We start from the raw sequence: 26,977 nt of genomic DNA on the forward strand, positions 1-26,977 counted from the left end.
TGTCTTTGCACCTTTTCCAGTTTGTTGATGTGCTTCTTAAGATATGGGCACCACACAACAGCTGCATATTCTAGCTTTGGCCTAACAAAAGTCATGAACAATTTCTTTAGTATATCGCCATCCATGTAATTAAATGCAATTCTGAAGTTAGAAAGCATAGCATAGGCTCCTTGCACAATATTTTTTATGTGGTCCTCAGGTGATAGTTTTCTATCTAGAACCACCCCTAGATCTCTTTCTTTATCAGAATTCTTTAAAGATTTCTGACATAATATATAGGTTGTGTGGGGTCTATGTTCTCCTATTCCACATTCCATAACATGACATTTATTAACATTAAATTCCATTTGCCAAGTGGTGCTCCATATACTTATTTTGTCCAGGTCTTCTTGAAGGGCATGACAATCATCTAAATTTCTTATCCTTCCTATTATCTTAGCATCATCAGCAAACATGTTCATATAATTCTGTATACCAACTAGTAGATCATTTATGTACACAATAAACATCACTGGTGCAAGAACTGAACCCTGTGGTACTCCACTTGTGACATTTCTCCATTCTGATACATTGCCTCTGATTACTGCCCTCATTTTTCTATCAGTCAGAAAATTTTTCATCCATGATAGAAGCTTACCTGTCACCCCTCCAATATTTTCCAGTTTCCAGAACAACCTCTTATGTGGAACTCTGTCGAAAGCCTTTTTTAGGTCCAGATAGATGCAGTCAACCCAACCATCTCTTTCCTGTAATATCTCTGTGGCTCGATCATAGAAACTGAGTAAATTCGATACACAGAATCTTCCAGATCGAAAACCATACTGTCTGTCTGATATTATATCATTTCTCTCCAGGTGTTCTACCCATTTAGTTTTGATTAGTTTTTCCAATACTTTCACTATTACACTTGTCAATGATACAGGTCTATAATTGAGGGGGTCTTCCCTGCTGCCACTTTTGTAGACTGGAACTATGTTAGCCTGTTTCCACACGTCTGCTACGATTCCTGTACACAGGGATGCCTGAAAGATCAGGTGAAGTGGAATGCTGAGCTCAGATGCACATTCTCTCAAAACCCATAGTGAAACTCCATCTGGGCCAGCTGGTTTGTTCTTACCGAGCTCCTTTAGCATATTTTCCACTTCATCTCTAGACACCTCTATCCGCTCTATGTTGTTCTCTGGAATTCTTATTGTGTCTGGTTCTCTGAAGATTTCATTTTGTACAAACACACTTTGGAACTTTTCATTTAATGTTTCACACATTTCCTTTTCATTTTCCGTGAATCTGTTTCCCATTTTCAACCTCTGGATATTATCCTTTACCTGCAATTTGTTGTTTATGAATTTGTAGAATAGGCCCGGTTCTGTTTTACATTTATCCGCTATCCCTTTTTCAAAATTTCTTTCGGCCTCTCTCCTTTCTGCTGTATAGTTGTTTCTTGCATCTTTGTATCGCTGGTATGTTTGGGGGTTTGGCCTCTTCCTATACTGATTCCATTTTTGTGTCTTTTGGTCTCTTGCCCTCTCACAATTTCTGTCGAACCAATCCTGTTTTCTGGCCCTGCATCTCTGTTTTGGTATAAATTTTTTTGTGCCTTTATCATATATTTCACAAAACTTGACATACATCTCATTCACTTCCTTGCCTAGCATCAAGTCTGTCCAATTATACTCACTAAAAAAATTTTTAAGGTCACCATAATGTCCTTTCCTGAAGTCTGTTTTTTTCAACTGCTTCAACCTCCTTATTTTCTTCCAGCTTATAACGCGTTGCATTCTTTATTCCCAAAAAGACATGGTCACTTTTACCCAAGGGAGGAAGGTACTGAATGTCAAATATCTCTTCCTCCTTCCTGGTAAATATCAAATCTAGCATGGAGGGAACGTCCCCTTCCCTCATCCTCGTAGCTTGTTTAACATGTTGATACATGAATGTTTCCAGGATGAGGTCTACAAATTTACAGGTCCAAAAATCTTCTGTTTTAGCTTCATATGCTTCCCAGTCTATGGGAATAATTGTAATATTAATAAGTGATATAATAAGAATAAGAATAATAAGAGTGAATAGTGAATAATAAGAATAAGTGTGTAATTGTATCTGTGATTCTGGTATGCAAGTGGGTCTGGCATCCAGTTCCATACATTCTCTATGTTCCCCCTTTTGAAATCTCTTTTGGCTTGGTATAAAAAATTAACACTTTCGCGCTTTAGATTAGAGATAACTCGTCGCTGTTTTTTCTTACGATTCCGCATAACAGCCTACTTTTCTCGTCAATCGAAAAAATATTTCTATAAATTCCATTTTTTAACCGAAATGGATGGGGATACTTTTGTTTTGTAGAGAATTTATTTGCGAATTTTTTGGTACCAGAATGAATATTATATCACATAAACTTCTATGAGTAAAAAAAAAAATACACAAAGTATGTTTGGGGGTGTGGCGAGCGTGTGGCAGTGGGTTCCCTTTAGCCGTTGATATATCCAACATGTGGGAAATATTTGTATGTGTTATGTATATGTCTGTGTAGGGAATTTTACTGCGATCACTGTCATACAAATTATAAAATGTTTCAAAAAGTATAAACATGACAAACATCAAACGAACGAAAACAATGCGTTCGTTTCTGCCGCGAACGCATACTGAGCGACGTGGTTCTATATTTGGCGCTTCTCTTACACATGCTTTGTACAAATGTTATACAGTTCATCTTATAGAAAATTTTATTGCGAACACATTGGTATAAAAAAGAAATACGTACATAGAAAAGTAGGGTCAGGAAACGTATAAACTTTCCAAGCATGATTTCCCCCCTGTTTTTTCGCCAGTGCGCTTGCGGCTAACTACTCTCCACTTCACACACTCTTGCGGGTGGGCAATTACCTATATTAAACATTCATATGCATATGTCCGTGTAGAGAATTTTATTGCGATTCCAATGATACCAAAATTAGCGATGTAGGACAACTGTAGGCTTCGCAACCATTAAGAGAGTGGAAACATTTTGTTGCTGTTTGGCGCTCTCGGCGAGTGATCTGCATAGTTTTTTTATTTGGTGTTGATACTCCTTATGCGTGGGCGGCATTTTATAGGTATGCTCTTATAGACAATTTCATTGCGAACACAGTGATACCAAATTTAAATACTGTACGTGCGCCTTCAATTATTGTCAGGACAGTCAAAAGAGTGTACACTTTTTCGGTCTTACCGCGTAGGCGCGCGAAGTGCCGAAAGCATCTGGGGTATTGTTTTTTTTTTTAGCGCCCAGAGCGCGAAAGTGTTAATTGAGTTTCCTCAAAATTCATTATCTTGTTTGCCACTCTTTATGTAACATTCCGTGTCTTTCACGTGAGAGTATTGGCAGCTGAGGTCATAGTATTTTCTGTCCTCGAGTGAGGTTTGGCACATGTCAGGATATTAAAACCTACATGTTGATCCAAATTGACATTGTCCTTTCCTAAGTACATTTAAACATTTTTTGGGATGGTGGTAACTGCATTCTAATCCTTTCTTATTACCAGCATATCTACGTCTGCATATGCCCTTTACATAAAATTTATATGTCTGTCCTTCGGGTCTGACTCGCTCTATCTGGGACTTTTGTAGTGTTTGTACCTATCGTGCTGTCTATTACACTTTCTAGTCTATGGTCGTCTGCATCCGGGCATACTGAATCAGAGTTTAGAACTTCCAGAGTTTCTGCTTCAGTTTCCTCCCTGACTATAGATTCTGCCTCTGGTCTATTAGAATTATTGTTGTTCATTTCAAACTCTCTCTGGATGGCTGGTACGCTTTCAATGAATTATGTTTTCCGGTCATGCGTCATGTTATCTAGAAGTGTTTTTTAGGATATTCCAAGATGGCAGGTAATTTTTACACACCCAGAGCAAATGGCCAGCTCTCAGTCCCATGGTGTTACTCCTGTACAAGCTGAATGAAATCTATTCTTACATATATAACATTCAATTCCCGTTGCCTTTGACTTTAAGGTTTATTAATGGCAGCAAATTAATTTGTTTACTGCCATTTTGTCCTGTTTTGCTGTGCGCTTGGAATGGGGTTGCCAGTGTTCTATATTTGCACGAATGCCAACCTCTTGTACTTATCTAATCTTGAAAGTGTGTATTACAACATTCAATATGCAAGACCAGTTTGTCTGTTCCCTTTATCTCAAACCCTACCCAGCTGCATGTTCCAGGGTATACTATAGATGGCAACCTGGAGTTTAGTGAGTGGCTCCACTCCCTGGCTGTTCCGTGGGTCACCATCACCACCAGTGTGGAGGTGCCAGTGTTCTATTTGGTGTCCTTAGTATTTCAGTATTTAGTAAACTGTTCACAGTATTTTGCTATTTCTAATATTACAGTATATGTATATTTAAATTTATATGCTTAACCCTTATGTACAGGTACTTATCGTATGTAGAGGAGTACAAGTCACTGTTGTTGACCGTAACCTTCCCTTCAGGTCTCTGGGTTGATGTGTCCTGTTGCCACTTCTTTGTTCTTAAACCATTAATGACTGGTTGGCTGTATCCATTATCATAAGGAATTTTATGCTTACTTTCTGGCTTCCTCTGTTGACTTACTCTATTATTTATTTCTAGATTCCCATTCCCATATTTCAATATAAATTCACAGTATATTCTCACTGAGGACGGCTCTAGCCCAGGTCACCTCGTGGCTAGTGTATACACATTCAAGGGTGTTGCCTTATTTTGGCACTCATATACATCTCCACTTTTTCACATGGCAATATTCCTACATTTCAACTTTTATGTGTCGTGTTACACTTCACTGTAACTTCACTGAATCACTGTTAATAGCTAATACAGTGGAACCTCAGTATTCGGATTTAATTGGTTCCTGAAGGAGAGACGAATGCCAAAAAGTGCGAATGCCGAATAATTTGTTCTCATATGAAATAATGTAAATTGGATTAATCAGTTTCAGACCACAAAAATAAATATAGTTATACAATAATTAAATTAAATAAATGCTAACACACTTTACCAACACTTAGACATATGTTGATGGCATATGTGGAAGGTGGTGAGGCAGAGGAAGAGAGATGTTCTTTGGTAGGGGAGTCCCATACCATTATAACTTCTGGTAGTTGTGCTTCTGGGATTCTTTCTCTTTTCTGTCTTTTTCTGTTTCCCTCATTTCCCTCATCACTGGATGCTTTTCTTACAAGAAACTTGTCCAAGGATAATTAATTTTGTCGGCACTTTAACCCTTAAATTGCGCATCGCATCATATGATGCTTTGACCGACTTGCAGTAAATTGCGCATCGCATCATATGATGCTTTGGAGTACTATGCAAGATTTAAACGGCCCACGGATACACGGGGTTCACCACACCTTCATCAGGGCTCTTGTAAACAGACGCCATAAAAAAAATCGTGGGCTAAATTCCCGGGTGTTAGGGGCCTCAGTATTGAGTAAGCTACCAAGCCTGACGCACGCAGCATGAGCTCACAGCACTGCTGTTCAGCTTGTGACCACAACATCGCCTAAAGATGCCATAATATACTTGTTCATGCTATTATGTAGTGATGATATTATTACAGAAGACCCCTGACTGTGATAAAACTGACCAGGGTTCTGATAATAGCTGGAGTGTGGTGATATTTGGCACTGTGCGCCATGGAGGGAGGAGTAATGCTGTGGGAGGGAGGGTGGTGGCGTTGTCTTCTGACTGTGTGTGGCCACCTTTTATTGACTGCACTCACCATAGCAGCTTAGTGGTTCGCTATGGTGAACACAAATGTAGATACTTCTATATAACGTGTGTATAGAGGGTATAAACAGCAATAGGAGAAGGTTGGGAGCCACCATTTTGGTGAGGAAGGTGGCATCGTCTGCACGACTTATCATGTTTACTGGTGACCACTATGGTCTTTGGACACCGTACCAGTTTACTTGTACAAGTATGGTGAATAAAATAGGGAGATACTTATATATAATGTGTGTATATAGCATAATAACACCACAAACAGTATTGTTGGAGGAGAAATATTAGTGCGTCTGGCCTTGAGGGCGGCCGCCACCAGTTGACTGTGTGAGTAGCTACCTCTTGGTGCCTTTACTCACCATACAAGCTTAGATGTACAGTTATGGTGGAACAAAACATGTAAATACTTATATATAACGTCTGTATATAAAAGCAAAAACAGTATGGTGGGAGAAAAATGGTGGCAAGTCAGGTAAAGTGAGGGAGGGAGGGAGTGGCAGCCAGTGGCGGGCTGCCACTGGCTGCCACTGGCTGCCATTGCCACTCAGCATACCAACTTAGTGGTTCGTTATGGTGAACACAAATGTAGATACTTTTATATAGCGTCTGTATATAGTGAATAAAAGCAAAAACAGTATTGTGGGAGGAGAATGTGGGTGAGTCAGGTGACTTGAGGGAGGGAGGAAGTAGCAGCCAGTAGCGGGCTGCCACTGGCACTGCCACTCAGCATGCCAACTTAGTGGTTCGTTATGGTGAACACGAATGTAGATACAGTCTCCACTCGATCATCCGGACTATATGGGAAGGACCCCCAGCCGGATTATCACATTTTTCGGATAATGGTACTTTTTCACCTACGAGTCCAAAAGTGACAATTTCCAACTACTTTTATACTACAAACAACATAATTTGAATTGCCTTGCCACATATAATTATTAAATATTCAACTAGAAACCTCAACTTACCTTGTTGGTGTTCGTCTTCTTGATTGATGCCACACATCTTGAAGTTAAGAATTCTTAACAATTTACGTAACTTATACTAACACAACACTAAAATTAACACTTAAAATTACTGTACAGTTCATTAAGCAAAGTTAGTTTTGACTGCCAGCTGCTGAAGCCTCACTGGTTGAAGGCATTTGGGTTGCCTGTGAGGCCTCACTTGTTGAAGGCGCTTGCATGCCCTCATTTGTTGAAGGCGCTTGGCTTGCCTGTGACGCCTCACTTGTTGAAGGCGCTTGGCTTGCCTGTGACGCCTCACTTGTTGAAGGCGCTTGGCTTGCCTGTGACGCCTCACATGTTGAAGGCGCTTGGCTTGCGCCTCACTTGTTGAAGCGCTTGCATGCCCTCATTTGTTGAAGGCGCTTGGCTTGCCTGTGACGCCTCACTTGTTGAAGGCGCTTGGCTTGCGCCTCACTTGTTGAAGGCGCTTGGCTTGCGCCTCACTTGTTGAAGGCGCTTGGCTTGCGCCTCACTTGTTGAAGGTGCTTGGCTTGCCTGTGAAGCCTCACTTGTTGAAGGCATTTGGCTTGCTTGTGACGCCTCACTTGTTGAAGGCGCTTGCTTGCTTGCGCATCACTTGTTAAAGGCGCTTGGCTTGCCTGTGGCGCCTCACTTGTTGAAGGCGCTTGGCTTGCCTGTGGTGCCTCACTTGTGGAAGGCATTTGGCTGCCTGTGACGCCTCACTGGTTGAACAACACATAACTTGTCTTTAATTGCTAGGACAACCTTCTTCCTCTTAACACCTCCAGAATGATTGATGCTGCTACCAGACATAGTCTTGGCCAAAAATGTTCAATGTTACTATGAAAATAAAAAAGTTATTTAAAAAAATATTTCACTAATGGAGCAGCACTGTGATGCCACACTGGTTGAAGTGTATAACAGTAACTTGGCTTTAATTGTTAGGACAACTTTCTTCCTCTTAACACCTCCAAAACGATTGATGCTGCTACCAGACATAATCTTGCCCAAAAATGTTCAAAGTTACTATGAAAATAAAAAAGTTATTTAAAAAAATATTTCACTAATGGCGCAGCACTGTGTATAACACGAGGGACGGATGCACATGGGTTGACCAGTGTTGGACAGGTCAACTTGGGGTGGGGCAGCTATAGCGCGTTACGTAGGCCGCCAGGAGGAAAAAAAACTCACAATATTTTTGAAGGAAACTTCAGCCTGTGCACATTAATTTTAGGAAACTTATTTATTTGTTATTACATAATTACTAGTACTTATTTCATTTGTTTTTGGCTATGATTAAGTGTTCTAAAGTTAATGGTAATTCCTGTACCTAGGTGGTCCCTTCCGACGCACCCCTCCCGACACCACCCACCCACCCCACCCCTTCCTCCACCATGTGTCTAGAGCCACAGACGGGATTAATACGGTATGGCCGAATATTCATCCGGCCAAACCAGCTTTTATCCGGTTCCTGTGGCCATTTTGGCTGGATATTGTGATAACTTTATCCGATCACGAATTTGGCCGTATAAAGGCGTTTTCCGGATGTTTGAATCCCGGATAATCGCGGGGTTACAGTACTTATATATAACGTCTGTATATAGTGAATAAAAGCAAAAACAGTATGGTGGGAGGAGAATGTGGGCAAGTGAGGTGTTGAGGGAGTAAGTGGCTGGCTGGTGTGTGGCAGTCACTTCTCGATACTTTTTGACTCATAATAGCAGCTTAGTGGTTCATTATGAACAAAACATGCAGATACTTATATATAACCTGTGTATATAGTGTAATAACCGACAAAGTATTTGTTCACTGTTTAATGAACATAATTGAATCAACAATATGCACACCATATTTTTGAGTACAGTGATGATTCACTCATTTTATTATATAAATATATCGCACTACACACTATTGAATAATATTACAGCAAAAAAACTATGAAAAATCAATCAGAGACATTGAAATAATTAGGTAATTATCTCTTTGTGGCAACTCCGGCCTGACAGCTGGCAAGCAACAAAACGTCTGGGACGCACGCTGAGTCAGCGCCTGTTTTTTGCCAGACTTCCCCTCCCTATAGCGGGAAATATATGCCACTTACGATTTTTTTTATTATTTTTCCCATGATCAGTAAACACAAATTAACAGGTTTAGAAGAAAATATAATTTTTTCTGGGGGGAGCCCCGTCGGCTCCCCGGAGCTTTACCGGCTGATATGCTAATGTCAGACTTTGGCATCAGTCATGTGTATGGAGTTCTAGGGCCTACCGGGGACCACGAGCCAGAACCTGGCCCCCTCAGAGAGGCAAGGGGAGCAATGGCCTATAGAAACCCCCGTGTGGTTGGAAGCATTCTATGTCTGCCATCGACCGGGTCAAGCATCCAGAAAGGTAAGCATTCCAAAACAAACCCCTATTCTGGTGAAAATTGCTACCTAAGCCGAACTAGTGAATAGAACTCTTCAACAGGAAACAAGGAAACTAGTATGACGTCATACGTCACCGCGCCGCTGTCTGCGCAGCTCCCCCCTCCCCGGGAGGGGGAAGGGGGAGCCCCAGACCTCCCACGCCGGCTATCCACCCATCAGTTCTTCGGCTGATGCTATAGACAATGGTTATGTGCTCCGGCTCCAGTGGTTGTTCAGCACTGTACCTAGAGTGTGGTGTCTGTTTTCCAGGTGGTGCGTGAGCCGGGAGTGATTCTTCAGTACTCGGGCTGCATGCGCCTAGGGTTCCCTTCCCTAGGTGCCCTGTAAGTACTGCCCTTGGGGCTTGGGGCCACCTTCTACAAGTTCCTTGGGTCCTGCCCCTGCTTGGCCGTTTACTGCTTGGTTTTCGGCCGCTCTTTGTGTGCTCGGGTATTCTGTCTCCCTTGTTCGCCTTAGAGTAAGGGGCAGTGTTTGCACTGGTGGGGCGCGGGGTACTGTGCAGCATGTCTTTACCAATCATGGCGGCCGGCTCTGTTCCGCTTGGGTACGCTGTCCTCTTGCGGGGTTTTCTTTTTCTTTTGTTTATATACCTGGTGGGGGGGTCTGCCTTCGTTCTTGCCCCTTGTGTCCCTTGTGTTCTGAGTATTTCTGGTGGTACCCCCTGCTAGGTCCCCGTGAGTGTACACGTCCCGGGGGTTCAGCTCTTAGAAAGTTGTTTGGTAGCTTGGGTGCCGGTTAGCAGTACCCTGCCTGGGATTACCTGAGCGCGAGTCCTCTTAAAGTAAACGCTCGGGACCCTGGGAAACCCCTGGGGGCGCGCGGGTCTGATGGATGTGACCCCAGAGCCCCACCCTCGCTTCCAGCGAGTTTGAGGGTTGCTCTCACCTTTTGTCTCTGGGTGACTCTCTGTTTTGCCTCCGTCTGCTGCCTGTGGGGTCGGTGACACCTTCGACCCGGTGTCCTGCGAGTTTGGTTGCTCGTTGTGGCTCGGTTACCCAGTTGTGCTAACAAAGCGTGTGCGGGCAGCAGGGGCGTTGCACTTGAGCCTTGGTGGTGGCAACGTTCTCGTGGTTTCCTCCCCGGGAGCCCCGGGGCTGCCCCGTTGTAGTTCGTTTTGAGACTTGGGGGTGTTGGTTGCTTCGGTTCCATCCACGCCCCCTTGTCTTTCCCCTGGTTCACCCTTCCTGCCTGCATCCGGTTCTTTACCGTCTGATGAGTGCAGCATGAAGATAGAAGATTGGCTCCAGAAGTGCCAGGAACTCTTCCCAGATGTCAAGACTGTCCACACCTCAGTGAAGGTACACTGCTGAAGGTCACATTGTTCTCACCCAACTAAGTGTAGTATTGCCTCTATATAAACACTTTTGACATGGAGACACATCAAGATGAGAGTTGACTTTATATATAGGAAACTCTGGGGGGAGCCCCGTTGGTTCCCTGAACTATCCAGTCTGATATGGCTATATTAGCTTTCTGGAATTAGTCAATGTGCATGGAGTTCTTGCCTACCAGGGACCACGAGCCAGAACCTGGCCCCCTTAGAGAGGCACGAGGAGCAATGGCCTATAGAAACCCCCGTGTGGTTGGGAGCATTCTATGTCTGCCATTGACCTGGTCTGGCACCCAGAAAGGTAGGCGCTCCAAAACAAACCCCTATTCTGGTGAAAATATTGCTACCGAAAGCTGAACTCCCCAAACAAAAATTAGCAAACGAGCATGACGTCATCACATTGCCACGCCGCTGTCTGCGCACTCCATCCCCTTTCCTGGTAGGAGGAGGGGGGGGGGGAGCCCCAGACCCCTCACGCCGGTGATCCACCCTTCAGTTCTTGGCTGATGTGATAATGGCGAGGTCTTGTGCCTCTGACTCCTGAATTTGTCTCAGTTTCTGTGCTTTGAGGCATGGTCTGTCTTTACGGGTGGTGTGTAAGCCAGGAGTAATATTCTTCGGTACTCGAGTCGCATGCTCCTAGGGTCACCTTCCTTAGGTGCTCTTTAAGTACTGCCCTTGGGGCTTGGGGCCACCTTCCACAAGTCTCTTTAGGATCTTCCTCTGCTGAGTCTTTTACTGCTCGGTACTTGATCGCCCTTGGAGTCAACTGGGGTTTTTGTTGCCCTTGTTTGTCTCTGGGTAGGAGGTAGTTTTCACTGGTAGCACGGGGGTACTGCACTGCTAGTTATCACCTATTATAGCGGCTGGCTCTGTTCCGCCTGGGTATGTTGTCCTCTTGCAGGGTTTTTTGTTTTTGTTTTCCTGCCTGATGGGTGGGTCTGCCTTCAGTTGGTTGCCCCTATCTATATTTAGGGTATATATACATATCTGTGTTCTTTGTGGTATTCCCTGATAGGCCCCCTGTGAGTGGACATGTCCCGAGGGTTCAGCTTTTAGAAGTTTGCATGGTAGTTTTGGGCACTGGTTTGCAGTACACTGTCTGGGCTTCCCTTAGCTTGTTACCAAGGTAACAAGGCACTGGGAAACCCCGCGGGGGCTCCGAGGTCCAATGGATGCAACCCTTGAGTCCCCTCTCCATTTGTGTGAGGTTGATAGTTGCTCTGTCCCATTGTTTCAGGGTGACAAGCTCCAGTTGTGCCTCCACCATGTTGCCTGTAGGGTCGGTGATTCTTTTGACCCGGAGTCATGTGACGTTTGTTGTTGGTACGTTTTCCAGTTCACCTATGCCACTGATCATGATATGAGGGTGCAGGCAGCAGCCGTTTTGCATACTAGGTTTAGGCTGCTGCAATGCAATAGGTTAGTTGCTTCCCCAGATGCCCCGAGACTGGTCTGTTTTGGTTTTAGTGACCCGGACTTAGGGGTGGGAGTCACTTCGACTTTGGTTCCGTCCCCCATCCTTGTCCTTCCTCCCTTCTGTGGAGTGTCCGGCCCCTTGCTTCCAGCTCCAAAACGTCTCAGGGTTTCGGAGTCAGGGCAGGGTCTAATTGGTGTTGAGACTTTGGCCGTTTTGGGGAAGTCCCCTTCCGGGGTGGCGGCGGATCCATTTGAGCCTGGTCTTCTGGCTTAAGCTTGTGGGTCTGACCCCTTTCGGGCCCCTTTCGATCCTGTTCTTTCGGTGGCTCCTGCCTTTTCTCTTAGAAGCGGGGAGTTTGCAGAACGGCTCGGCTCCAGGTCCTCGGAGTGAGGTTCCTGAGTTTGGTGGGGGTTGAATTGGTTGCCTTGGGCCTTGTTGGACTCCGCCTGAGTATTTGTACCCTCGGAGCGGGGCTTGGTGTTGCAAGGAGTGGGGTTCTCCTTCTCTCCTTCCTCGTACGAATTGGATTTGGTGTCTACCCCCTCCCCGGGTTACGTTGTGTGTTCCTGTGGGTTTTCTGGGGAGGGAAGGGGAGCCCCTACGACTCCCCGGAGCTATCCAGGCTGATATGGATATTCCTTCCTAACTTTGGCATCAATCAATGTGGGTGGAGTTCTAGGCCTACCAGGGACCATGAGCCAGAACCTGGTCCTCCCAGGGAGGCACGAAGAGCAATGGCCTATATAAATGCACATGTGATTTGGAGCATTTTATATTTGCCATCGACCGGGACTGGCACCCAGAAAGGTAAGCGCCACAAAACAAACCCCTGTTCTGGTTAAAAACAACAAAAATAGACAAACGAGTGCACAGAACTCCCAAAATGAAAACGAGCAAAGAAGCATGACGTCACACGATCCGCCCCGCATGTCTGCGCAGCTCTCTCCTCGGGAGGGGGAATGGTGAGCCCCAGACCCCTATGCCCGCGATCCACTCCTTCAGTTCTTCGGCTGATGGGATACAGCATGGTCGTGTGGCTACAGCTCTGGCCTGTTGTTGTGCTGTCCTCTGTTTCAGTAATGCTCTTATGGTGGGGTGCAAGCTGGTAGTAATATTCACAGGTACTTGGGCTGCATGTGCTTAGGGTCACCTTCCCTGAGTGCCCTGTAAGTACTGCCCTAGGGGGTTGGGGTTCTCTTCCACAAGTCACCTTTGTCCTACCTCTGTTGGTGTTTTGCTGCTTGGCAATTAACCTCTCCGAGTGTTTGGGGGGTTTCCATCCTTGTTTTGTGGTAAGTGGTAGTTTTTGTGCTGGTAGGGGTGAGGGGTACTGCGCAGCTAGTTTTCACCTATAACAGCGGCCGGCTCGGTTTCCTCTAGGTACGATGTCCTCTTGCGAGGTTTTTCTTTTCTTTTTGCCTGGTGGGGGGGAGGGTCTGCCTTGGTGTGTCCCCTCCTTTATATTAGGGTTGTTTTCGTTTTGTGTTACTCCCCCTGCTTTGCCCTCGTGAGTGGAAATGCCCCGGGGGTTCATCATTAGCAGTGTTGATTGGTAGCTTATATGCTGATTAGCAGTACCCTGCCTGGGGATTACCCTTAGCAAACCCAGTCTAGGGGCCCCTGGGAAACCCTCGCTGGGGCACTCGGGGTCCAATGAATGAGACCCCTGAGTCCCCTCTTGCTTTGTGTGAGTTTGAGGTTTGCTCTGTCCACTTGTTGCAGGGCAACACTCATTGTTTTTTCCTCCGTCGTGTTGCCTGTTGGGTCGGTGAGACATTTGGCCCTGAGTCCTGCAAGCTTTGTTGCTTGTTTGTGACTCAATTCATGTCTCTCAGGTCATCCACAGGGTTATTAAGTCTAGCTAGTCTGCGGTTTATCCCTGTGTCCATGACGTTCGTAAATTTGCTGCTCTTGGTGCCGACTTTGGTAACATGTCCTGGACTGACATTAGGACACTGGGTTTTTGGCGGTTGAACAGGGTCCTGGCTGCATGCTACCTCGTTAACGTTCCTGGGCCTAGTTGGGCCTGTGTCGCTTTGGGTCGGTGGCTGCAGCCTGTCTCAACTTCGAGTTGAGATATGGAACACCGACCGCCTCCAAGCAACAGCCTAGTGGACCAAGCTCTCACAAGTCAAATAGTTCTCCTCCCCAAGCATGCCAGGCTCCTCCCCAAGCACGCCGGGCTCCTCCCCAAGCACGCCGGGCTCCTCCCCAAGCACGCCGGGCTCCTCCCCAAGCACGCCGGGCTCCTCCCCAAGCACGCCGGGCTCCTCCCCAACCATGCCGGGCTCCTCCCCAAGCACGCCGGGCTCCTCCCCAAGCACGCCGGGCTCCTCCCCAAGCACGCCGGGCTCCTCCCCAAGCACGCCGGGCTCCTCCCCAAGCACGCCGGGCTCCTCCCCAAGCACGCCGGGCTCCTCCCCAAGCACGCCGGGCTCCTCCCCAAGCACGCCGGGCTCCTCCCCAAGCACGCCGGGCTCCTCCCCAAGCACGCCGGGCTCCTCCCCAAGCACGCCGGGCTCCTCCCCAAGCACGCCGGGCTCCTCCCCAAGCACGCCGGGCTCCTCCCCAAGCACGCCGGGCTCCTCCCCAAGCACGCCGGGCTCCTCCCCAAGCACGCCGGGCTCCTCCCCAAGCACGCCGGGCTCCTCCCCAAGCACGCCGGGCTCCTCCCCAAGCACGCCGGGCTCCTCCCCAAGCACGCCGGGCTCCTCCCCAAGCACGCCGGGCTCCTCCCCAAGCACGCCGGGCTCCTCCCCAAGCACGCCGGGCTCCTCCCCAAGCACGCCGGGCTCCTCCCCAAGCACGCCGGGCTCCTCCCCAAGCACGCCGGGCTCCTCCCCAAGCACGCCGGGCTCCTCCCCAAGCACGCCGGGCTCCTCCCCAAGCACGCCGGGCTCCTCCCCAAGCACGCCGGGCTCCTCCCCAAGCACGCCGGGCTCCTCCCCAAGCACGCCGGGCTCCTCCCCAAGCACGCCGGGCTCCTCCCCAAGCACGCCGGGCTCCTCCCCAAGCACGCCGGGCTCCTCCCCAAGCACGCCGGGCTCCTCCCCAAGCACGCCGGGCTTCTCCCCAAGCACGCCGGGCTTGGGGAGTAGAACTATTCCCAGAACCCAATCAAGCAGGTATCCCAGGTAAGTTCCCCTTCTTTCTTTTTAGTCTCTGGTGAAGTAGCTTCGGGGAGCCGTAGGGGCTACCCCTCAGAGCACCAGCGTTGAATGTAATGAAACACCATTTTCTGGGTGAGGCCCGGAGGCTCCCCGGCAACCCTCCCTTTCTCCGGTCGGCAGTTTTTGCGTATTTTAACATCCAGCCCCAGAACTTTAGGGTGGATCACCGATGTGGGTGTCTGGGGCTTCCTCTTCCCCCTCTTGGGGAGAGGGGATCTGTGTAGACATGCAATGTGGCTCGTGTGACGTCATGCTTGTTTGCTCGTTTTCATTTGGGGGGGGGGGGGTTCTGTCCACTCACTTGTCTAATTTCGTTGTTTTTAACCAGAATAGGGGTTTGTTTTGGGGCGCTTGCCTCTCTGGGTGCCTGTCCCAGTCGATGGCAGATATAGATTGCTCCAAATCACATGTGCATTTCTATACTCCATTGCTCCTCGTGCCTCTCCGAGGGGGCCATGTTCTGGCTCGCGGATCCCGGTAGACAAGAACTCCATGCACATTGATGCCAGAAAGCTAATATATCCATATCAGCTTGGATATCTGTGGGGAGCCTCCGGGACTCGCCCAGAAAATGGTGTTTCATTACATTCAATGCTGTTTTTTTGCTCTAATACCTGAAACATTGTTATTAATAAAGTCAACTGTCATCTTGGTGTTTCTCTACACTGTGGTCAGTGTCGAGAAACAACATTACTTATATTTTCCAGTTACTTTACTCTGAGCCTGATGCTTCAGTATAGTTCAGTTACTTTACTCAGAGCCTGATGCTTCATTATAGTCCAGTTACTTTACTCAGAGCCTGAGGCTTCAGTATAGTTCAGTTACTTTACTCACAGCCTGACACTTCATTATAGTCCAAATTCCACCATTAATGTTTGTGTTGGTAATGACAGGTGCAGGAGACCATCAGGGAGGCCCTGGAGATGATGACCACAGAGACAGGTGCCACAGCTGACCCCGTACACCTGGGAGACTCAGCCTCCAGCATCATGAATAAAGTTCAGGAAATCACTGGAGAGATCCCCCAGAAGCAATTAACAGTAAGTTTTTTCTCATATCACAAGATATTGAGTTGCATTTTGAGGAGAGGAAGCTGTTCTTAGGTTTATCGAGGTTCCCCAAGGTCAACTACTGACTTAATATATAATACACAATAGTTGCCTTACTCCTGGAAAAAACATTTACTGCTAGGTGAACAGGTGAATCTGGTAAAAGGAAACGTGGGAATCATTTCTGTCCTGCGCGATGATTGAACATCCGATTCTCTATTAAGCCAGGATCCTGGCACCCTCACAGAGGCACAGAGAGCAGGTGACACTCCATCAACCTAGGGGAAAAGCATCCAGGAAGACAGTGAACCAAAACAGACCACTGATGGGTTCGAAGAGACTGAAGCCTTGAAACTGCCAACAAACTCCCAAACAATGCCAGCACCAACCCCCCTGCCAGTAGAGGGGGGCTGGAGCTACAGGTCCAGCACCAACCACCTGCCAGTAGAGGGGGGCTGGAGCTACAGGTCCAGCACCAACCCCCTGCCAGTAGAGGGGGGCTGGAGCTACAGGTCCAGCACCAACCCCCTGCCAGTAGAGGGGGGGCTGGAGCTACAGGTCAAGGACTTACCCCCTGCCAGTAGAGGGGGGTTGGAGCTACAAGTCCAGCATCAACCCCCCTGCCAGTAGAAGGGGGGCTGGCGCTACAGGTCCAGCATCAACCCCCTGCCAGTAGAGGGGGGCTTGAGCTATTGGTCTAGCACCAACCCCCCTCCCAGTAGAGGGGGGCTGGAGCTACAGGTCCAGCACCCCCCCCCCAGCCATTGGAGGGGACTGGAGCTACAGGTCCAGCACCAACCCCTGCCAGTAGAGGGGGGGGCGGGAGCTACAGGTCCAGCATTAACACCCTGCCAGTAGAGGGAGGCTGTAGCTACAGGTCCAGCACCAACCCCCTGCCAGTAGAGGGGAGCTGGAGCTACAGGTCCAGCACCAACCCCCTGCCAGTAGAGGGTGGGCTGGAGCTACAGGTCCAGCACCAACCCCCTGCCAGTAGTGGGGGGGCTGGAGCTACAGGTCCAGCACCAACCCCCTGCCAGTAGAGGGGGGCTGGAGCTACAGGTCCAGCACCAACCCCCTGCCAGTAGAGGGGGGGCTGGAGCTACAGGTCAAGGACTTACCCCCTGCCAGTAGAGGGGGGTTGGAGCTACAAGTCCAGCATCAACCCCCCTGCCAGTAGAGGGGGGGGGGCTGGAGCTACAGGTCCAGCATCAACCCCCTGCCAGTAGAGGGGGGCTTGAGCTATTGGTCTAGCACCAACCCCTCTCCCAGTAGAGGGGGGCTGGAGCTACAGGTCCAGCACCCCCCCCCCCCAGCCATTGGAGGGGACTGGAGCTACAGGTCCAGCACCAACCCCTGCCAGTAGAGGGGGGGGGCGGGAGCTACAGGTCCAGCATTAACACCCTGCCAGTAGAGGGGGGCTGTAGCTACAGGTCCAGCACCAACCCCCTGCCAGTAGAGGGGAGCTGGAGCTACAGGTCCAGCACCAACCCCCTGCCAGTAGAGGGTGGGCTGGAGCTACAGGTCCAGCACCAACCCCCTGCCAGTAGTGGGGGGGCTGGAGCTACAGGTCCAGCACCAACCCCCTGCCAGTAGAGGGGGGCTGGAGCTACAGGTCCAGCACCAACCCCCTGCCAGTAGAGGGGGGGCTGGAGCTACAGGTCAAGGACTTACCCCCTGCCAGTAGAGGGGGGTTGGAGCTACAAGTCCAGCATCAACCCCCCTGCCAGTAGAGGGGGGGGGGGCTGGAGCTACAGGTCCAGCATCAACCCCCTGCCAGTAGAGGGGGGCTTGAGCTATTGGTCTAGCACCAACCCCTCTCCCAGTAGAGGGGGGCTGGAGCTACAGGTCCAGCACCCCCCCCCCCCAGCCATTGGAGGGGACTGGAGCTACAGGTCCAGCACCAACCCCTGCCAGTAGAGGGGGGGGGCGGGAGCTACAGGTCCAGCATTAACACCCTGCCAGTAGAGGGGGGCTGTAGCTACAGGTCCAGCACCAACCCCCTGCCAGTAGAGGGGAGCTGGAGCTACAGGTCCAGCACCAACCCCCTGCCAGTAGAGGGTGGGCTGGAGCTACAGGTCCAGCACCAACCCCCTGCCAGTAGTGGGGGGGCTGGAGCTACAGGTCCAGCACCAACCCCCTGCCAGTAGAGGGGGGGCTGGAGCTACAGGTCCAGCACCAACCCCTTGCCAGTAGAGGGGGGGCTGGAGCTACAGGTCCAGCACCAACCCCCATGCCAGTAGAGGGGGCTGGAGCTACAGGTCCAGCACTAACCCCCTGCCAGTAGAGTGGGGGCAGGAGCTACAGGTCCAGCACCAACCTTCTGCCAGTAGAGGGGGGCTGGAGCTACTGGTCCAACACCAACCCCCTGCCAGTAGAGGTGGTATAGAGCTACTGGTCCAACAACAACCCCCTGCCAGTTAAGGGGGGCTGGATCTACAGGTCCAGCACCAACCCCCCTGCCAGTAGAGAGGGGGCTGGAGATATAGGTCCTGCACCAACCCCCTGCCAGTAGACGGGCCGGAGCTACTGGTTCAGCACCAACCCCATGGCAGTAGAGAGGGGGGGGGGGCTGGAGTTACATGTCCAGCACCAACCCCCTGCCAGTAGAGGGGGGCTGGAGCTACAGGTCCAGCACCAACCCCCTGCCAGTAGAAGGGGGACTGGAGCTACAGGTCCAGCACCAACCTCCTGCCAGTAGAGGGGGGGCTGGAGCTACAGGTCCAGCACCAACCCCCTGCCAGTAGAAGGGGGCTGGAGTTACAGGTCCAGCACCAACCCCCTGCCAGTAGAAGGGGGCTGGAGTTACAGGTCCAGCACCAACCCCCTGCCAGTAGAGGGGGGCTGGAGCTACAGGTTCAGCACTAACCCCCTGCCAGTAGAGGGGGGCAGGAGCTACTGGTACAGCAACAACCCCCCTGCCAGTAGAAGGGGGCTGGAGCTACAGGTCCAGCACCAACCCCCTGCCAGTAGAGGGGGGCTGAAGCTACAATTCCAGTACCAACCCCCCTGCCAGTAGAGGGGGGGCTGGAGATACAGGTCTAGGACTCACCCCGTGCCAGTAGAGGGGGGCAGGAGCTACAGGTCCAGGACAAATCCCCTGCCAGTAGAGGGGGCTGGAGCTACAGGTCTAAAACCAACCCCCTGCCAGTAGAGGGGGGGGGCTGGAGGTACTGGTCCAGCACCAACCCCCTGCCAGTAGAGGGGGGGGGCTGGAGCTACAGGTCCAAAACCAACCCCTTGCCAGTAGAGGTGGGCTGGAGCTACAGGTCCAGCACTAACCCCCTGCCAGTAAAGGGGGGGCTGAAGCTACTGGTCCAACACCAACCCCTGAAAGTAGAGAGGAGGCTGGAGCTACAGGTCCAGCACCAACCCCCTGCCAGTAGAGAGGAGGCTGGAGCTACAGGTCCAGCACCAACCCCCTGCCAGTAGAGGTGGGCTGGAGCTACAGGCCCAGAACCACACCCCTGGCAGTAGAGGTGGGCTGGAGCTACAGGTCCAGCACCAACACCCTGCCAGTAGAGGGGGGGCTGGAGCTACAGGTCCAGCACCAACCCCACTGCCAGTAGAGGTGGGCTGGAGCTACAGGTCCAGCACCAACCCCCTGCCAATAGAGGTGGGCTGGAGTTACAGGTCCAGCACCAATCCCCTGTCAGTAGAGGGGGGGCTGGAGCTACAGGTCCAGCACCAAACCCCTGCCAGTAGAGGGGGGCTGGAGCTACAGGTCCAGCACCAACCCCCCTGCCAGTAGAGAGGTGGGGCTGGAGCTACAGGTCCAGCACTAACCCCCCTGCCAGTAGAAGGGAGATGGAGCTACAGGTCCAGCACCAACCCCTGCTAGTAGAGGGGGGCTGGAGCTACAGGTCCAGCACCAGGGGGTGGAGCTACAGGTCCAGCATCAACCCCCCCTGCCAGTAGAAGAGGGGGCTGAAGCTACAGGTCCAGAAGCAACCCCCTGCCAGTAGAGGGGGGGGGGCTGGAGCTATATGTCAAGCACCAACCCCCTGCCAGTAGAGGGAATCTGAAGCTACAGGTCCAGCACCAACTCCCTGCCAGTAGAGGTTGGCTGGAGCTACAGGCCCAGCACCTACCCCCCTGCAAGTAGAGTGGGGCAGAAGCTACAGGTCCAGCACCAACCCCTCTACCAGTAGAGGGGGGCCAGGAGCTACAGGTCCAGCACCAACACCCTGCCAGTAGAGGGGGGCTGGAGCTACTGGTCCAACACCAACCCCCTGCCAGTGGAGGGGGGCTGGAGCTACTGGTCCAACACCAACCCCCTGCCAGTAGAGGGGGGCTGGAGCTTCAGGTCCAGCACCAACCCCCTGCCAGTAGAGGGGGGCTGGAGCTACTGGTCCAACACCAACCCCCTGCCAATAGAGGTGGGCTGGATCTACAGGTCCAGAACCAACCCCCTGCCAGTAGAGGAGGGCTGGAGCAACAAGTCCAGCACCAACCACCTGCCCGTAGAGAGGGGCTGGAGCAACAGGTCCAGCACCAACCCCCTGCCAGTTGAGGGGGGCTGGATCTACAGGTCCAGCACCAACCCCCCTGCCAGTAGAGAGGGGGCTGGAGATATAGGTCCTGCACCAACCCCCTGCCAGTAGAGGGGGGCTGGAGCTACAGGTCCAGCACCAACCCCCCTGCCGATAGAAGGGGGCTCGAGCTACAGGTCCAGAACCAACCCCCTGCCAGTAGAGGGGGCTGGAGCTACAGGTCCAGCACTAAACCCCTGCCAGTAGAGGAGGGCTGGAGTAACAAGTCCAGCACCAACCCCCTGCCAGTAGACGGGCTGGAGCTACTGGTTCAGCACCAACCCCATGGCAGTAGAGAGGGGCGGGCTGGAGTTACATGTCCAGCACCAACCCCCTGCCAGTAGAGGAGGGCTGGAGCTACAGGTCCAGCACCAACCCCCTGCCAGTAGAAGGGGGGCTGGAGCTACAGGTCCAGCACCAACCTCCTGCCAGTAGAGGGGGGGCTGGAGCTACAGGTCCAGCACCAACCCCCTGCCAGTAGAAGGGGGCTGGAGTTACAGGTCCAGCACCAACCCCCTGCCAGTAGAAGGGGGCTGGAGTTACAGGTCCAGCACCAACCCCCTGCCAGTAGAGGGGGGCTGGAGCTACAGGTTCAGCACTAACCCCCTGCCAGTAGAGGGGGCAGGAGCTACTGGTACAGCAACAACCCCCCTGCCAGTAGAAGGGGGCTGGAGCTACAGGTCCAGCACCAACCCCATGCCAGTAGAGGGGGGCTGGAGATACAGGTCTAGGACTAACACCGTGCCAGTAGAGGGGGGCTGGAGCTACAGGTCCAGCACCAACCCCATGCCAGTAGAGAGTAGAGGTGGGCAGGAGCTACAGGTCCAAGACAAACCCCCTGCCAGTAGAGGGGGGCTGGAGCTACAGGTCTAAAACCAACCCCCTGCCAGTAGAGGGGGGGGGCTGGAGGTACTGGTCCAGCACCAACCCCTTGCCAGTAGAGGGGGGGGGGCTGGAGCTACAGGTCCAAAACCAACCCCTTGCCAGTAGAGGTGGGCTGGAGCTACAGGTCCAGCACTAACCCCCTGCCAGTAAAGGGGGGGCTGAAGCTACTGGTCCAACACCAACCCCCTGCCAGTAGAGAGGAGGCTGGAGCTACAGGTCCAGCACCAACCCCCTGCCAGTAGAGAGGAGGCTGGAGCTACAGGTCCAGCACCAACCCCCTGCCAGTAGAGGTGGGCTGGAGCTACAGGCCCAGAACCACACCCCTGGCAGTAGAGGTGGGCTGGAGCTACAGGTCCAGCACCAACACCCTGCCAGTAGAGGGGGGGCTGGAGCTACAGGTCCAGCACCAACCCCATGCCAGTAGAGGTGGGCTGGAGCTTCAGGCCCAGAACCACACCCCTGGCAGTAGAGACGGAAGGGTTGGGGGGGGGGGGTCTGGAGCTACTGGTCCAGCACCAACCCCACTGCCAGTAGAGGTGGGCTGGAGCTACAGGTCCAGCACCAACCCCCTGCCAATAGAGGTGGGCTGGAGCTACAGGTCCAGCACCAATCCCCTGCCAGTAGAGGGGGGGCTGGAGCTACAGGTCCAGCTCAAACCCCCCTGCCAGTAGAGGTGTGGGGCTGGAGCTACAGGTCCAGCACTAACCCCCCTGCCAGTAGAAGGGAGATGGAGCTACAGGTCCAGCACCAACCCCTGCTAGTAGAGGGGGGCTGGAGCTACAGGTCCAGAAGCAACCCCCTGCCAGTAGAGGGGGGCTGAAGCTACCGGTCCAGCACCAACTCCCTGCCAGTAGAGGTTGGCTGGAGCTACAGGCCCAGCACCAACCCCCCTGCAAGTAGAGTGGGGCTGAAGCTACAGGTCCAGCACCAACCCCTCTACCAGTTGAGGGGGGCTAGGAGCTACAGGTCCAGCACCAACCCCCTGCCAGTAGAGGGGGGGGGGGGGGCTGGAAATACATGTCCAACACAAACCCCCTGCCAGTAGAGGGGGGCTGGAGCTACTGGTCCAACACCAAGCCCCTGCCAGTAGAGGGGGGCTGGAGCTTCAGGTCCAGCACCAACCCCCTGCCAGTAGAGGGGGGCTGGAGCTACTGGTCCAACACCAACCCCCTGCCAATAGAGGGGGGGCTGGATCTACAGGTCCAGAACCAACCCCCTGCCAGAAGAAGGGGGGCTGGAGCTTCAGGTCCAGCACCAACCCCCTGCCAGTAGAGGGGGGGCTGCAGCTACAGGTCCAGCACCAACCCCCTGCCAGTAGTGGGGGGGCTGGAGCTACAGGTCCAGCACCAACCCCCGGCCAGTAGAGGGGGGCTGGAGCTACAGGTCCAGCATCAACCCCCCTGCCAGTAGAGGGGGGGCTGGAGCTACAGGTCCAGCATCAACCCCCTGCCAGTAGAGGGGGGCTTGAGCTATTGGTCTAGCACCAACCCCCCTCCCAGTAGAGGGGGGCTGGAGCTACAGATCCAGCACCCCCCCCCCCCAGCCATTGGAGGGGACTGGAGCTACAGGTCCAGCACCAACCCCTGCCAGTAGAGGGGGGGGGCGGGAGTTACAGGTCCAGCATTAACACCCTGCCAGTAGAGGGGGGCTGTAGCTACAGGTCCAGCACCAACCCCCTGCCAGTAGAGGGGAGCTGGAGCTACAGGTCCAGCACCAACCCCCTGCCAGTAGAGGGTGGGCTGGAGCTACAGCTCCAGCACCAACCCCCTGCCAGTAGTAGGGGGGCTGGAGCTACAGGTCCAGCACACACCCCCTGCCAGTAGAGGGGGGGCTGGAGCTACAGGTCCAGCACCAACCCCCATGCCAGTAGAGTGGGGGCTGGAGCTACAGGTCCAGCACCAACCTTCTGCCAGTAGAGGGGGGGCTGGAGCTACAGGTCCAGCACCAACCACATGCCAGTAGAGGGGGGGCTGGAGCTACAGGTCCAGCACCAACCCCCTGCCAGTAGAGGGGGGGCTGGAGCTACAGGTCCAGCACCAACCACATGCCAGTAGAGGGGGGGCTGGAGCTACAGGTCCAGCACTAACCCCCTGCCAGTAGAGTGGGGGCTGGAGCTACAGGTCCAGCACCAACCTTCTGCCAGTAGAGGGGGGCTGGAGCTACTGGTCCAACACCAACCCCCTGCCAGTAGAGGTGGTATAGAGCTACTGGTCCAACACCAACCCCCTGCCAGTTAAGGGGGGCTGGATCTACAGGTCCAGCACCAACCCCCCTGCCAGTAGAGAGGGGGCTGGAGATATAGGTCCTGCACCAACCCCCTGCCAGTAGAGGGGGGCTGGAGCTACAGGTCCAGCACCAACCCCCCTGCCGATAGAAGGAGGCTGGAGCTACAGGTCCAGAACCAACCCCCTGCCAGTAGAGGGGGCTGGAGCTACAGGTCCAGCACTAAACCCCTGCCAGTAGAGGAGGGCTGGAGTAACAAGTCCACCACCAACCCCCTGCCAGTAGACGGGCTGGAGCTACTGGTTCAGCACCAACCCCATGGCAGTAGAGAGGGGGGGGGGCTGGAGTTACATGTCCAGCACCAACCCCCTGCCAGTAGAGGGGGGCTGGAGCAACAGGTCCAGCACCAACCCCCTGCCAGTAGAAGGGGGACTGGAGCTACATGTCCAGCACCAACCTCCTGCCAGTAGAGGGGGGGCTGGAGCTACAGGTCCAGCACCAACCCCCTGCCAGTAGAAGGGGGCTGGAGTTACAGGTCCAGCACCAACCCCCTGCCAGTAGAAGGGGGCTGGAGTTACAGGTCCAGCACCAACCCCCTGCCAGTAGAGGGGGGGCTGGAGCTACAGGTTCAACACTAACCCCCTGCCAGTAGAGGGGGGGCAGGAGCTACTGGTACAGCAACAACCCCCCTGCCAGTAGAAGGGGGCTGGAGCTACAGGTCCAGCACCAACCCCCTGCTAGTAGAGGGGGGCTGAAGCTACAGTTCCAATACCAACCCCCCTGCCAGTAGAGGGGGGGCTGGAGATACAGGTCTAGGACTAACCCCGTGCCAGTAGAAGGGGGCTGGAGTTACAGGTCCAGCACCAACCCCCTGCCAGTAGAGGGGGGCTGGAGCTACAGGTTCAACACTAACCCCCTGCCAGTAGAGGGGGGGCAGGAGCTACTGGTACAGAAACAACCCCCCTGCCAGTAGAAGGGGGCTGGAGCTACAGGTCCAGCACCAACCCCATGCCAGTAGAGGGGGGCAGGAGCTACAGGTCCAGGACAAACCCCCTGCCAGTTGAGGGGGGCTGGAGCTACAGGTCTAAAACCAACCCCCTGCCAGTAGAGGGGGGGCTGGAGCTACAGGTCCAGCATCAACCCCCTGCCAGTAGAGGGGGGCTTGAGCTATTGGTCTAGCACCAACCCCCCTCCCAGTAGAGGGGGGCTAGAGCTACAGGTCCAGCACCCCACCCCCCCCAGCCATTGGAGGGGGCTGTAGCTACAGGTCCAGCACCAACCCCCTGCCAGTAGAGGGGAGCTGGAGCTACAGGTCCAGCACCAACCCCCTGCCAGTAGAGGGTGGGCTGGAGCTACAGGTCCAGCACCAACCCCCTGCCAGTAGTGGGGGGGCTGGAGCTACAGGTCCAGCACCAACCCCCTGCCAGTAGAGGGGGGCTGGAGCTACAGGTCCAGCACCAACCCCTTGCCAGTAGAGGGGGGGCTGGAGCTACAGGTCCAGCACCAACCCCCATGCCAGTAGAGGGGGCTGGAGCTACAGGTCCAGCACTAACCCCCTGCCAGTAGAGTGGGGGCTGGAGCTACAGGTCCAGCACCAACCTTCTGCCAGTAGAGGGGGGCTGGAGCTACTGGTCCAACACCAACCCCCTGCCAGTAGAGGTGGTATAGAGCTACTGGTCCAACAACAACCCCCTGCCAGTTAAGGGGGGCTGGATCTACAGGTCCAGCACCAACCCCCCTGCCAGTAGAGAGGGGGCTGGAGATATAGGTCCTGCACCAACCCCCTGCCAGTAGAGGGGGGCTGGAGCTACAGGTCCAGCACCAACCCCCCTGCCGATAGAAGGAGGCTGGAGCTACAGGTCCAGAACCAACCCCCTGCCAGTAGAGGGGGCTGGAGCTACAGGTCCAGCACTAAACCCCTGCCAGTAGAGGAGGGCTGGAGTAACAAGTCCAGCACCAACCCCCTGCCAGTAGACGGGCTGGAGCTACTGGTTCAGCACCAACCCCATGGCAGTAGAGGGGGGGGGGGCTGGAGTTACATGTCCAGCACCAACCCCCTGCCAGTAGAGGGGGGCTGGAGCTACAGGTCCAGCACCAACCCCCTGCCAGTAGAAGGGGGACTGGAGCTACAGGTCCAGCACCAACCTCCTGCCGGTAGAGGGGGGGCTGGAGCTACAGGTCCAGCACCAACCCCCTGCCAGTAGAAGGGGGCTGGAGTTACAGGTCCAGCACCAACCCTCTGCCAGTAGAAGGGGGCTGGAGTTACAGGTCCAGCACCAACCCCCTGCCAGTAGAGGGGGGCTGGAGCTACAGGTTCAGCACTAACCCCCTGCCAGTAGAGGGGGGCAGGAGCTACTGGTACAGCAACAACCCCCCTGCCAGTAGAAGGGGGCTGGAGCTACAGGTCCAGCACCAACCCCCTGCCAGTAGAGGGGGGCTGAAGCTACAATTCCAGTACCAACCCCCCTGCCAGTAGAGGGGGGGGCTGGAGATACAGGTCTAGGACTCACCCCGTGCCAGTAGAGGGGGGCAGGAGCTACAGGTCCAGGACAAACCCCCTGCCAGTAGAGGGGGGCTGGAGCTACAGGTCTAAAACCAACCCCCTGCCAGTAGAGGGGGGGGCTGTAGGTACTGGTCCAGCACCAACCCCCTGCCAGTAGAGGGGGGGGGCTGGAGCTACAGGTCCAAAACCAACCCCTTGCCAGTAGAGGTGTGCTGGAGCTACAGGTCCAGCACTAACCCCCTGCCAGTAAAGGGGGGGGGCTGAAGCTACTGGTCCAACACCAACCCCTGCCAGTAGAGAGGAGGCTGGAGCTACAGGTCCAGCACCAACACCCTGCCAGTAGAGGGGGGGCTCGAGCTACAGGTCCAGCACCAACCCCACTGCCAGTAGAGGTGGGCTGGAGCTACAGGTCCAGCACCAACCCCCTGCCAATAGAGGTGGGCTGGAGTTACAGGTCCAGCACCAATCCCCTGTCAGTAGAGGGGGGGCTGGAGCTACAGGTCCAGCACCAAACCCCTGCCAGTAGAGGGGGGGCTGGAGCTACAGGTCCAGCACCAACCCCCCTGCCAGTAGAGAGGTGGGGCTGGAGCTACAGGTCCAGCACTAACCCCCCTGCCAGTAGAAGGGAGATGGAGCTACAGGTCCAGCACCAACCCCTGCTAGTAGAGGGGGGCTGGAGCTACAGGTCCAGCACCAGGGGGTGGAGCTACAGGTCCAGCATCAACCCCCCTGCCAGTA

Source organism: Procambarus clarkii, chromosome 15, assembly GCF_040958095.1.
Source record: "Procambarus clarkii isolate CNS0578487 chromosome 15, FALCON_Pclarkii_2.0, whole genome shotgun sequence".
NCBI lineage: Eukaryota > Metazoa > Arthropoda > Malacostraca > Decapoda > Cambaridae > Procambarus > Procambarus clarkii.